Genomic DNA, 14,786 nt, shown 5'->3' with positions numbered 1-14,786 from the left:
CTGCTTACACTTTCTCAGATTTCTTCCATCACCCCCTTCTTCCTCCGTCTTAGGCAGAGCTCCTGATGGGCCAATTATGCCTCCACTTCTGAAGACTGATAAAATTCTGCAATGGGGACATGAGATCTGATCAGCCACAAACAGTCCAGACGATTCAACATGGAAGAGAGAGAAAGAGGTAGCTACCCTTTGGGATGAACTTTGATCAATGGGAAGGAGAAGGAAGAGGGATACTGAGACATAAATCCTGTTTTATTTTTTCTTCCTGGGACTTCTCCCTGTTCCCTTTTTCCCTACCAGATGAATTCTGTGTGGTAACCAAGCACACCTACCTAGTGATCTCATGGGTCTCTTTTTGACATGTCTGTTTGTTTCATATTTCATTAAATGTATTTGTTGAGCTATTGTAATGCAGATACTCTACTAGGAACTAAGGGGACACAGAAATTAATGAGGACTGACTTCATCTGTGGGAAACCTATGAGGGCTTCCCTGGGAAGGACATGTTTAAATTAGTACTTGCAGTGTACTGTGATAATAGCAATAAGCCAAGTGTTCTAGAGGAACAAGCTGTGGCACACGATCATTGCGAGGGCCCCTACCAATGACAAGCCAAAATTCAGAACTCAAGCCAGTGTATGAAGCTCAGGAAAATGTGATGTTTATTATTAAGCTTTTATATGTCTCAAAGCAAGATTGTGAGGGTTCAGAAACCATTGATTCTCAATGCCTTATTTTTAAATCCTTAGCTTTTACAATAATTTTCATTATAAATAAGAATTTCATAGAAATGACCCAAATCCACCTTTTTAAAAACACCTAATAGCTGGAACGAATGCCAATTATGAGGCTAAAGCTCACACCAAGTTTGTTATCAAAACGAACAATCCAGAGGAGGCACGGAAGGTCGCCTCATTGAAACACTGACCTCGTCAAAACATCGGGGCATAAGATCCCAAAGAACAGCAATATTCATTAAGAAATAATGCACCCACTTTTAGTCTAAACTTTGTTATTCTCTAATTTTTCAGAAGTAGCACCAACTTCAGTCCACACTGAAGAATTCCCCAAGGTAACGTACTATAATTTTTAAACTTCTATCTTAACCATTCAACTTTTCACTCTTGACACATGCAAAGGTGTATCTGTATAATAAATATTTGGAGAATAAAATAGATTTTCTGGAATTTCATATTATCATATTATAAGATAGATAATTTGAATTGTGATAATTTGCCTTGCATCTTCTGTGTCAAGTTTCCGCCAAGTGATATGCTGGAGATTCCCTGACATGATGTACCCATTTCTCAGAGAATGCAGCTAATCCTCATCCAAATTTACTCATCCACAAAAACCATGAAATGATTACTGTTCTTTGAAGCTGCTAAATGTGGGGATTATTTGTTGTACAACAACACATAAATAAGACACTAATCTTCCCCCCAACTTTAAGATAGTTTCTCCATAAGTCATTGCTAAGGTGTGTTAGTCCATTTTCATACTGCAATGAAGAAATACCCGAGACTGGGTAATTTGTAAAGAAAAAGAGGTTTAATGGACTCATAGTTCCACACGGCTGGGGAGGCCAAGGCTTCGCAATCATGGCAGAAGGTGAAAGAGGAGCAAAGGCACATCTTACATGGTGGCAGGCAAGAGCGTGTGTTCAGGGGAACTGCCTTTATAAAACCATCATAGCTTGTGAGACTTATTCACTATTACAAGAACAGTACAGGAGAAACCCGCCCCCATGATTCAATTAACTCCCACCAGGTTCCTCCCATGACACGTGGGGATTATGGGAGCTACAATTCAAGATGAGATTTGGGTGGGGACACAGCCAAACCACATCATAAGTCATACCTCAAAAGTCTAGCTATTGAAATAAAATCATTGATAAAGAACAATTGAAAAGCCAAGATCACAACTTACCACGACTCATTGGCAAATTTTCCCCAAAGTTCTATAAAACAAGTGATTCTCCATATTGCATATATCTTTTAACACATTGCATATAAAACACACTATATTTATTCATTGTCTTGTTTTCTTCCAATTAGAATAGAAGCTCCATCAGGGCAGGAATTTTATTTTATTTTTTTCCCCACTCACACGTCTCAAAGACTAAAACCAGTGCTTGGCGCATGGGAGTTGCCCAACAAATGTTTCTTGAATGAATTAATTTGACATGTTTCAATGTCAAATTTATAACTTCTACCCACAAGCCATAAACCATGAAATTTGCTGTTCCCCAATCACTGCTTCTATTTTCCCAAACTCACAGTTTGCCCCAAGTTGTTAATTCCACCTAAAATCCTGTGTGTCTTAGATGGCATTTCTCGGATGCAGAATCTGAGACAAGAACTTGTGGGAAATCAATTTGTTAAGAAACTGTGCCCAAGAGAAACCAGGGAAGAGTGAGGAGCATGACCGACAGGAGAAATCAAGCAAGGGTGTGATTTCAGGCAAAGTATCAGAGAGGGTAACTTCAGCTTAATCCCACTGGGGAGCTCTTAAGTATAAATTATCCCTCCAAATTACACCCATACTAATCAGTCATTGACTAAGGGCTGCCCCAGGGGTGTAAACTCCCGGGTGCTTGCAGCTCTCCACCAGTGTAGGTAAAGCCAAGGCTAGGCCTCCAAAGAAGAGACACAGGCGCCGCCTTTAGAGGCAAAACAGCATGGAAGCCAAGAGAAAGGAATGGAGAGCCAGTAACAGGGAACCAAGGAGACCTGAGTGGAGCTCCAACAGTGTCTGCTATTCTACATAGGATTTTTACCAGTTTATTTTATTGAAATCCTACCAACATTCACATAATTCTTTCTCTATGTGCCTCAGCACTACACTAGAACCATGTATACAGCCTTGTTATCCTTCATTAATTTTCCCTCTACTTTCCTAGATTTTAAACTCCATAAAAACAGAGATAATAAGTTACAGAATTTTGTGCCTTCCCCACTGTGTTGTAAACATAGCAATAACAATTAATATCTCTAGACTGTAATCCCCATGATGGTAAAGATGAGTGTATCACCATATATTCCACAACTGTCACATATACCATATGTAATATACCATATACAAGTGACTGGTGTATGGTAGACACTAAGTAAATGTTTTTAGAAAAGTATGAGGGCTTTATAGGCTACAATAAATGCTTTCTTATCTATTGTTTTATTTAACTTTCACAGGATACAGAAAGGCATATGTAGTAGAAGGGCCTATCCCATTTTTCAGAAAAAAAAAGAAAAAAGAAAAAGGTTCAGCAATGCAGACTGACTTACCCAATGACTGACTTACTAAGTAGGCACTGAGTAGCGCCTCAGGACTAAAGTTGATTTCAAGTCCAATTTGCTTTCCCCTAAGCAATCCTGATGGATGAACAGGCTGGGAACATATTTGAAGACTGAAATCAGTTGAGAGACACAAGATGACCCAGTCTTTTAACAAAGCTATCTCAAGGTGATTTACTCCAAGAAAAGTCATAGAAGGCACATTTATTGAGCACATAAAAGATAATCAATAAATTTTTAATTTTCTCAAATTAAATCACATGAAATAGAGTGGAAATGGTTGGCTGGAATTAAATTAGACTGAAATCATTTAAATTAAACTAAGTTTTCTGGTGTCTGTTACTTCCTGAGTTGCCCATTTTTGTGTAAAATTGGGAGTGGGAGAAGTAGAGAGGAGGCTAGAAGGGAGGCTGCTGACTGCCCACTGCTGGCTGTAATTCATTAAGATGTGGGAAGAACTATCAACAGGTGAAATCTCCAGAGCACAGCATTGCAAACTCATCTCAAACCATGTGCGCCTGCTATTCTCCGGGCAGCATTTTGTTTACCCAAACCCTTCACCACAACTCCTACCACCTTCAAAAATATCTATGATTTTCCTTACTACTCTATCATCAATTAGATATCATTGGTGAAAGCATTCAGACAGTCTAGTTTATGGCAAGGTGGGAAGGACTGATTGATAGAAACACTATAGCAGATGCTCTCTGTACCTCAACCCTATCGTGTTCCAGGACACATCCGTAGAGACCTACTACAAACTCTGGAGACTGCCTGAGAGTTTGGCCCGAGCACGGCAGACAGGAAGACAGTGTTAATGTCCCCTGAAAGTAGCTCTCACCAATGGCAGGTGGGAGTTGAGAAAAAGTACCCTGATTTTCTCACTCCTCTAATGGGCAATTCTATAGTGTAGTCAACATGTCTTTCTAGAGTTTCCCAGAGGGATTGAACCTTGGTTGCCCATAGCAGTCACCTTTTCAACTGCATACCTTTTCTTGGTTTCCTTGTCTTTCCTGTCTCTTTCCCACTCCCAAGCCAGTTGCTATGGTTTAAATAAGTTCCCTCCAAATTCATGTTGAAATTTAATCCCCATTTTGGAGATATTAAGAGGTGCTATTAAGAGGTCTTTAGGAAGTGATTAAATCATGAGGACCTTCATGAATGAATTAATGCCTTATAAAAGGGCTGGGGAGAACTAGCATAGGCCCTCTTTGCCCTTCTGCCTTTCTCCATGTGAGGACAGAGCAAGAGGGCCCTCCCCAGATGTCAAATATGCCAGCACCTTGATCTCAAACTTGGCCTCCAGAAATTTGAGAAATAAATTTGTATTATTCACAAAACACCTAGCCTCAGGTATTTTGTTATAGTAGCACAGATGAATTAAGACACATTTTTTTCCCACGATCACCTCTAAAATAAACTATTTGCATCCAAATCCTCATCTCAGGGTTTGCTTCTAGTGGAATCCAAGCCTAGGTTGTTATTCCATTCAGGTGCATTTAACTGTTAAAAGCAGACAGGCAGAGAAACAGCCCAAAGGCATAAACCAGATTCATCAGCACCCAGGCTTGAGTCATGTGACAACCTTGGCAAATAGGTTATAAAATCTTTGACTTCTTAAGTGCAACGGGCTTTAAATTTGTGTTGATCTATAGTTAATGTTGACAGAATTTATCTAGTCTGAGAATTGGAGAATGAGAGAATGTTAATAAATAAGATAGTACAATGGGGGGGAATAAACTGCAATAAAGAGCCTGCACAGAAGCATCTCTAGGAGTGGTCACGTTGTCTGTCTACATAGCAAGTAGACTGGCATGGTGGAAAGAGCTCTGGACCAAATGTCAGAAACCTGGATTCCAGTGCTGTCGTTGCCATGAATTCATGGCTCAGCCTTGTTATTTTATCTCTTTTATCTTCAGTTTTTCTTCTGGAAACTTACAGGACTGGATTATTTGATTTCTACAGCCCTTTTGGGCCCCCAGTTTCCATGAATCCATGGAAGCGGATAAAGTGCATAGCACTTCTTTAAAGGTGTGTTCCACAAGTAATTAATAAACAAGCAAACTGTTCACACAGCACTGGCTGTGTGAAGAGGGACTGTTTAATTAGGCACACCAGCTGTTCCAATCTGTCTAGACAGACTTCTCTTTTTCCCCAAGACGGCTTTGGCCACGCTTGCTCCGACATTATGACAAGGTGTCCTTTGGCTGCAGATAGCAATTTTGTTGGGTGATAATTCTAATGCCCATAGAGTCAGCTATGGAACTTTCTTTAGTTTTAATGCTGTTTGCCTTTCCAAGTGGAACTGGAGAGATTTACCCAAGAAATAGCTAAGAGAGGCAGTTTGTGCAACGAAGTCACCAAAAATAGCTTCTAGTGTAGCCTTCATGCCTACCTGTCCATCTTCATTAGTGGGCTCTTTAGTTCCTGCTCACATTTCCCATCCCTGCCTTTGTGGAATAAAATATTTCAACATCAAAAGGAAACTTCCAAGTCATTTAGGTGAACCTCCCACCAAACCAATATAATAAGTCTTCTCAAGATCTCTGACCAAAGATCTTGGAGCAGAGAAAGTGATTCCTTGACACCCAGGTTCCTCGATATCCAGGCTTGAGTCGTGGGACAACCTTCAAATAGATTGTAAAATGTTTGACTTCCTAAGTGCAACAGGCTTCAAATTTGTGTTGATCTATAGATGATTTTGAACAGAATTTATCTGATCTGAGAATTGGATAGGAAATCTATGAAATCACTCTTGGTAATTAAAGAGCATTTTCAAAGTGTAACCAGTCAATTAGATAAGCACAACTCATTGGATATGATTTTTTAAAAACGTTACATTTTCACCTTTTATTGCCCTTTTCAGATGTATCCAGGAGAAGAAGATGAAAAGTTGTCAAGAAACATAACTTTTTATTTTATTCTTGTAGTCCACCAGTTATATTAAGCCATAAAACAACATTCACTCAGTTATTGAAAGTATCTGGTCAAGACACTCCTCAACAGTTCAATCCTTATTCATGCTTAGACTTCTCCTAATTCTCACCCCACATAAACATAGAAAAATTATTTTTAAATAAAATAAGCAATTCAAAAGTCATATATTAGAAGGACAACACATCATGATCAAGAGTGCAATCAAGGTTCATTTAAGAAATGTAAGGTTGATTTAACATTCAAAATCCAATCAATGTAAAGCTTTTCCCCTAAGAGTGGGAATAAGGTAAGTGATATACTTCCATTCTTATAGTCAATTGATTTTTGATGAAATATTCAAAGTAATTTAATGATGAAAGATAGTTTTTTCAATAAATTGTGTTGAAACAACTGAATATTCATAAGGTAAAGATTTATATATATTATAAAATATATATCATATATATGTATATATAAAAAATAAACTCTTACTTCACACTACACACACAAAATAGATTATAGACCTAAAAGTAGGAGAGAGATTATAAAGTATAAGAGGATATCTTCATGACCTTGGTATAGGCAAGATTTTCTGGGCAGAACCCTGAAAGTATTAATCAAAAAAGGAAAATAACTGATAAATTGGACTTGATCAAAATTTAAACTTTTATCCACCAAAAAAAAATAGAAATGACTAGGCAAGGCACACAGTGGAAGAAAAATATTTGCAGGATAAATACGACAAAGGACTGTATCCAGAATACATAAAGAACACCTACAACTCAAAAATAAAAAGTCAAACAAACTACATAAAAATGGCAGTGAGGAGAAAGGGGGAAAGCAAAATACTGTAGCAGACATCTCACAGAGGAAAATATGTGAATGGTTAAAAGCCTGTAACAAAGTGCTCAATATCATTAGTCATCAGGAAAATTCAAATTGAAATCACATGTTGATATCCACTACACACCTACTAAAATGGCTAAAACATTTTAAACTGAAAATAACAAGAGTTGATGAAGATGAAAAGCAACTGGAACTCTCACACATGGTTGGTGGGCATGTAAAATAGTAAAACCACTTCGGAAAATGATTTGACAGGTTCTTAGAAAATTAAACATATACTGTACCCTATAATCCATGAATTCCACTTCTCTGCATTTTCCTAAGGGGAATAAAAACTTAGCTTCTATGTCCACAAAAATATTTTCCCACAACTATTCTCAAATCTTTATTCATAAAAGCCAAAAACTTAAAAAAACTCAAATGTCCCAACAGAAATATAAATTTAATGATATTCATTGAATAAATAAATTCTGATATATGCATATAATGGAATACTACTTCATAGTAGTAGAAAAGAAATACACTACTGATACATGCAACAATATGAATGAATCTCAAATATAGTGTTCTGAGTGAAATAAAAATAATCATGAAAGGGTATATACTATATGATTTCACTTATATGAAGTTCTAGACAAAACTAAACATGTGGTGAAATAAATCAGAACACTGGCTGGTTTAAGAGAGAAGGATGTGTGGAAATTGGCTGGAAGTGGCATGAGGAAACTTCCTGAGGTGATGGAATTCTGTATCTTATAGGGAGGTGGATTATATGGATGATTGCATTTATCAAAAGTGATTAAGCTGTATACCTAAAATCTTCATATTTCATTGAATGTAAAGTATATGTCAGTGAAATATGGCATCTTATTAATAAAAAAATACCCGGTAATAAAAGTGTTATAACTGAAATGATTGACAGGTGTGACAGTGGCACCAAGAAGGAAGCAGTCAAACCTGGTAGAGAGAGGCTGGAAAGTCTAGAGACAAGAATGAAATCTGGATCTGGAAATAGCAGTAGGAGACTGTACATGGAATGGAGAATTAAACACGAATTGGGGATGTGCATTTGGGACCCAGGAACGTGCTAGCAAGCCTCACATTAGTTATCTATGAGAGATAATATAGCCAGTAGTTAACCTGGCAACCTGCCAAATTGTCTAGGTTGATATTTCAGCTCCACAGCTTACTAGCTATGAGTCTTCGTGCAAGTTTCCTAACATTTCTATGCCTTACTTACCTTCTTTGTAAGACAAGGAAAAATAATATTACTTACTTCAGAAAGTTGTGAGGATAATACACTTTAATACATGAAAATACAGAAAAAAAATCTGCCTATACTTAACATTCACTAAACATTAGCTGCTCTCATTGCTTATGGTTTTCTGAGGGAGAAGGAAAGAATACTGACCATGGGCACCTGAAGGGGAGGTGGGAAGTAGGATGAGAATGGGAAGTAATCTATTTCTCAATCAACCCTGGGAACCAAATCATAACATCTATATAAAATTCAGCTACAGCCAGAAGGCTAAGAAGTGGTTTCAGGGATGCTCATTTCAGTAGCACATATGCTAAAACTGGAGTGATCCAGAGAAGAATAGCATGGCCTCTGTGCAAATTTGATCCAGAGAGGAATAGCATGGCCCATCATGCACTATTTCCATGATGACGTGCAAATTTGTGACGTGTTCTATATTAAAATAGAGAGAGAGAGAGAGAGAGAGAAAGAGAGAGAGAGAAGAAGAAGAAGAAGAAGTGGTTTAGGGAGATTCTCTGAGATCCTAAGGTGCTATTCTAGGGTTTGGATATTGAAGCATGACACAGAGTTGGGGCAAGTTCATTCTCACCTTGGAGAGTGGCCACCAGCAGAGAAGTGCCATGCAGTGGGAGTAAGCAGGGCTCCTAGCCTAGTGCAGTCTCATCAACACACTCACAGCAAAACAGTGGTGTGGTGTGTCCCTCATCAGACCCCAAAAAAGAGCATGGAGACAAGGATCATGAAGAGGTGTGTTTCTGAGCACACATTTCATTACCTATTGTGACAGCTGGAAGCAATTTAGAGGCTCCATAGTAGGGATCTACAGTTATGAAGGTATGAAGTTAGAACTTTAAGCCAATGAAATGTGTTTATCAATGTTAATGTGAACTCATTTCTCCACATGAGCTGGTAAATCCTAGATCTTTTCAAGGGAGAGAAGCAGGTTGATGTAAAGTTTAGTAGATTAGCAGATACAGGGGCAAGAGATACAAATATTAATATAGTCCCCAAGAAAGGAAAGAACACGAAACACCATGCACTAATATGTTATACATCCCACCTTTCTCATTAAATTGTTTGATAATACTTTCTCTTTTTTTGAGCTGGGGTTTCGCTTCTGTCACCCATGCTAGAGGGCAATGGCGTGATCTCAGCTCACTGCAACCTGTGCCTCCTGGGTTCAAGTGATTTGTCTGCCTCAGCCTCCCACGTAGCTAGGATTACAGGTGTCGCCACCCTGCCTGGCTAATTTTGTATTTTTAGTAGAGACAGGTTTCCCCATGTTGGCCAGGCTGGTCTCGAACTCCTGACCTCAGGTGATCCGCCCACCTTGGCCTCCCAAAATGTTGGGATTACAAGTGTGGGCCACAGCACCTGGCCAGTTTCATAATACTTTCACTTGTTCATTCCACATTCACATTTTCAGTGCCTATTTTGTTTGTGGCACTAATGATTTGGTTTAGCAGAGAAAGAAATTCTAAAACTGCCTCTAAAGAGAAATGGGTGACAAAACATGGCAGCTTGAACAACAAGACAAGACAATGGCCAGACCCTGTAATAAACACTTCATGAGCTCCCAGAAAACAGAGATGAAGGAGACCACAGTGGCCTGAAGGATGGGAGAGGATTCCTTGGAGAACCTGAGCTGATGGGACATGAGAGTTTAGATATCATTTGGGTTAATTGAGGAGAGAACAAAGGGCAGAGAAGAAGAAAAGAAACATGATTTTTAACCCTGGGGGTTCTTGAATTCTTCCCAATATGTATGCACCTTTTGATATGTGTGTAGAAGAAGGGCCATAGCTACCAACATATTTCCTATGGGTCCAGGACACAAAAAGATTAACGGCAATTATTTCAAGACATAGATGGGCCCAAAAAAGGGAAGAGTACATTTGATAACTCTTAATTGAAGGGTTCGACAAAGGCCTGTTAGGCACTCTGGCTCCTGGAATTTTCTCTTCTCAGATGGCATATAGAAAGAGTAATTAAAATAATGTAATGTGTGTATTTATGGGACTCCAGTACCTGCCTTGTAGTTAATGAAGCTGGCATTGATCCCCATGGGAGTGGGCAGAGGATCAATTTAATCAGTTTAAATGTTAGTATATCTAGCTCATGTGGACTTCACTCTTACCTCACATGCTCACAACCATTTGAGAGATGTATAATGAAGCAACATAAAGCATAGGCACCAGGGCCAGACAGACCCAAATTCAAATAACCTCTCGAATGTCCTTTGTTGTCTGTGGCACTGTGAATACATTACTTGACCTCTCTGTGGTTTTGGTTTTGCTTTTCAATCTACAAAAATAATATCACACATTTACACTGCTTGTTAAATTCAGTATGACATATAGTTCTAGATTCCATGCCCTAATTAATTAATCTCCATGACACCTGTGAGAGAAGCGCTTCTGTTGTCTCCATTTTGTTCTTTAAGAATCTCAGTCACAGGGAGGTGTGTCATTTGCAATAGTCACAAGGCTAGCAAATAAGGAAGTCAGATTACAAACCCAGAAAACCTGGATCCAGATGTGTGCCCGAGTCTGAGGATATGAACGTACCTTGCACATAGTGTGTTGTAGTGAGGGCCATATTGGCTCATGTTAACAACATGCGGGATACATGGTGGGTGTTGATGTTGTGATGGGGTAGGGGTAGAATGCTTTGTCCCATTTCTGATCTTTCCTTCCACTCGAAAGGAGACTTGTCAACAGAATATTCTTGGTCTCACTCTCCCCTTACACATTACACCTTAGCAGAAGAGGAAAGACATGTCTAATATGTCTAATGCGTCAATTTTACAGGAATAAAGGGAGGCATGCTTACACCAGTTCTTACTTCTCCCTCCCTCTTGGGAGCAAGTTGCCCTTAGGGTATACTTGTTTTCCTTGGTCACTCTTCACCACAAGATTTGAAATCCTATGCATTGTCTATGACTTGGGCAGTCTTTCTGTCTCACTAAGCCATGTCCTCCGCTCTCGTCACTGTCAATCAAAAGGTAGTGTTCTGGCTCTATTTGCTTTACTCTTTTGTCTTATTTCTCAGCCCAGATAAGGAAGCCAGAGCAGGGGAACAAGGCAGTATTTATGGCTCTTTCCCATCTCTTAAACCCTAACACTCCCCTCTGGATTTTGTTTTTCTATAATAGGCTGTAGGATTTCTTCTGGACTGTACACCTCAGCCTAAGCTGCTTTCAAGAACTTGAAAGATGGCTTCTAGGTAAATGAAGGTAACGTTAATGGCAGGTAACTTACTTGAAGGCAATGTCTTGTTCTTCTGAGTCGTTTCTTTCAACTTTGTTACCCAATTAACTATAACATTCCTCCAGGAATCAGTTAAGCCAGGATTGCCATTGCCTCGCCTGCCCTGGCCAACATACACACTTAATTCCAGAGAGAGGAAGCTATCCAAGGCACCATGAGTTTGAAAAATCTGGTACCAAGATGATTCAAGTAGAGAGATATTTTAAACAGACTCAGCCTCATAGGGCCTTTCCTGAGCTCAGGCCATTCAAACCTGAGCAAGGCGTTTTCTCATGAGCATTGCCAGCTGAGTTTCACAAAAAATTATTACACTCTGTTCTTCCCACCATGAGAACATATTCAGTTCTTGGGTTGGAAATAAAGACTCCAGCTCCCTCAGCTGAGCTGCTGATGTTTGATGTGTTCTCCAAACTCATTCTTCTTGCCCTGCCAAGTTAAGTGAAATATTTCCACCACTGTCCCTTAGGGCATTATAGCAAATAAGGTGAGTTAGACTGACATGTATACATATAATTGTTTCTCTTTTTTCCCATCATTCCTTCCTCCACATACAACTTTTTTTAATGGAGCTGAATTTGAAAATGAGAAAAGTACCACAACACAACCAGATGAATTCTGTTCATAGAAAGATTCAGACTGGGAAAATGAATCTTATCTCTACTCAGCATGGTCCCTGGATATAACTTCATTTATTCATGCATTAGTTTATTCATTTCACAAATATTTACTAGTATCACTGTGTGACAGTTAGCATATTTAGTGCCAGGAACACAAAATCTTTTCTCCTAAACAGTGTATTACATAGAGGGGTTAACAAGTAAATCAGGGAGCATACAATATGATAAGTTATAATATGTACTACATTGAACTTACAGAAATTATAGATCAGAAGGAACACATTGTGTTTTGGAAATGCAAAGGTGTTGCCTCAGACCTCAAGCTAATAAGGAAATGATTTGCAGGTAAAAAGACCTTTGAATTGAACATTAAGAATTTCCCCAAATGCCAGGCAGAGAAGAAGAAAATGAGGTTTCCATCTGAGAGAAGAAAATGTGCAAAAGCAAAGGCTTTGAATTGCAAGGCATTAAATTACATTTTAGGAACTAAGAAAATTTCATGGTGAGAGAGAATTATACACGATAGCTTAGCCTCTGCCAGACAATTGACATTATTTAGTATGCAAAATGCTACACAAAGTAGTTTGGAAAGATACAGAATGAGAGATTTAAAGACAAGGAAAGGGTTGCAGGCTGGCAGGAATCAAATAATAAAAAATGAAATTATTGAGATGCCAACAAAAATCTTTTACAAATTCTCCCTTTGCAAAGGCAATTCCACTTGTACTTTGATCTTTGACCTGGACCCATACAATTAAGTCCACATCATATTTCTGCATATTGCTCTCCAAGGAGAATCGAGTTTACACTTCCCCCTGATCCAAACCATAACAGTACTTAATTAGGTGACAATTTATGTAGTACTTAGCATGAACTTTTGGCACTTGCTGGAGAAGGCTGTACAAGTGTACACGTGTTATCACCTGACTACATCAAGAAATGGGGCCTGGGCATTGGCGAGGTTTCTTGGGCTTTACAAGGTATCAAATGACTTTTATAACCCTGTAGTACCTGGCTTTCTAGTAGGCAGGACTGTCTCTAGTGTGTATTAATATACTAAATATTATGCCCACATGCACTTAAAGCACTGATTTTTGAGCACTTCAAAACAACAAGGAGCCTAGAAAATCAGAGAAACAGATGTTGGATGAATAGTAGGCCTTCTCAGAGTCCATCATTTAACTTAAGGGAAATGGCACAACAGCGGAAGGGAATCATTCAAACCCACTCAGTGAAAAATAAACAGAGCATTCCCCAATGGCAGACATGGTCTGTGGTGATAACGAGGCTCTGGACACCTGGCTGCGACCCTCAAGCCCCAGCCTCATCAATAACACTGACCCAGAAATGGTTCTTTTCCAGGTACCCCATGGGGGGGGCTGAGAAGACATGCCCTCAAAACTTTGGAGATGCTCATTTAAATAATTCTAATGAACAGCAGATGTCTGGACTGTGGTGAGTGTGGTGAGTGTGCAAGCTTGGATATAAGCCCTGGCAAGACAGAACCAAGAAGACCATCTTCCCATTTTCCCTGATTCTCATCATGCTCATAAACAAAAGAAGAAGGAAACAAAAAAGGACATTATTTTGGATCTTGGATATGGCATCGCATCTGTCCTCTCTCTAAGGACAATCGCAGAATTGGTTCTCTTTTGTTGCTTCCTGGAAGACACAGCAAGATGGAGAGAAAACAGAACAAGGCTTGTGTCCCATTCTGAGCACCACAAGTTCACTCCAGGTCCATGGTCACAGGCTGACTAGGCAAAGTAGCTCCTATCAAGGATGTCTCATGTCATAAGTTAATCTCATTCCCCATACACCACTGACAGCCATTTGCAGCAACTGCAGATCCCTTACTTTAGCTTGGTCTTTTTCGGAGCAAGGTCCACCTGGCATGTCACACTCAGACCTATCTTCTACCCAGGGCCCTACTCTAGCTTCATAAACTGGGCCCTTGACTTGATACATGCAGTTTTGACCCTTTGCAGGCCCTGAGAACTGTAGCTTGAGCACTGTTCCTGGCTACCCTCTGCCCCTGACTGCCTTGGTGAGACTAACACACCCTCACACTGGCTCCTCAGCTATCTGGCTCCCCGCTTGGGCACACCCTCCCAAAGCATGGCTGTGGCCAAAAGGAAACCAAATAGAGGCTTAAAAATTCAACTATGAGATTAAAATTAAAAATGAAACCTGTTTCCTCTTCCTGGGACATGTCAGTGAAAAATAGAAGTAGTATATATCCCTATACTACCTCTTGACAAATCCAGTGTGTGTCTAAAACAGTGTTGAAATCAAATCTACAACAGTTTCACAAATCACGTGCTTGTTCTTTCTCCAAGAATTCTCTTAGCATCAAAAATAAGTAAAACATTGTTCTGGGTGTTGTGGAAAAAAACAAAGATGAATAATGTGTTCTGCCTTTATGGAATTTACAATCCAACTCAGGAAATAAGATACAAGTGCTGTAGTTCCAGCAAAGTAGAAGCATAGAAAAATAGGATCTTTAGCATAGGAGGTTTCTGCAGGATCATCCAGGGTTATAGCCTAAACTTGAGCACTTCCAGTGATAGATAACTCACAACTATTT

Source organism: Nomascus leucogenys, chromosome 20 (assembly GCF_006542625.1).
Source record: "Nomascus leucogenys isolate Asia chromosome 20, Asia_NLE_v1, whole genome shotgun sequence".
In the NCBI taxonomy this organism is placed as follows: domain Eukaryota; kingdom Metazoa; phylum Chordata; class Mammalia; order Primates; family Hylobatidae; genus Nomascus; species Nomascus leucogenys.
The sequence above is the reverse complement of the archived record's forward strand: the minus strand, read 5'-3'. Positions refer to the sequence as shown.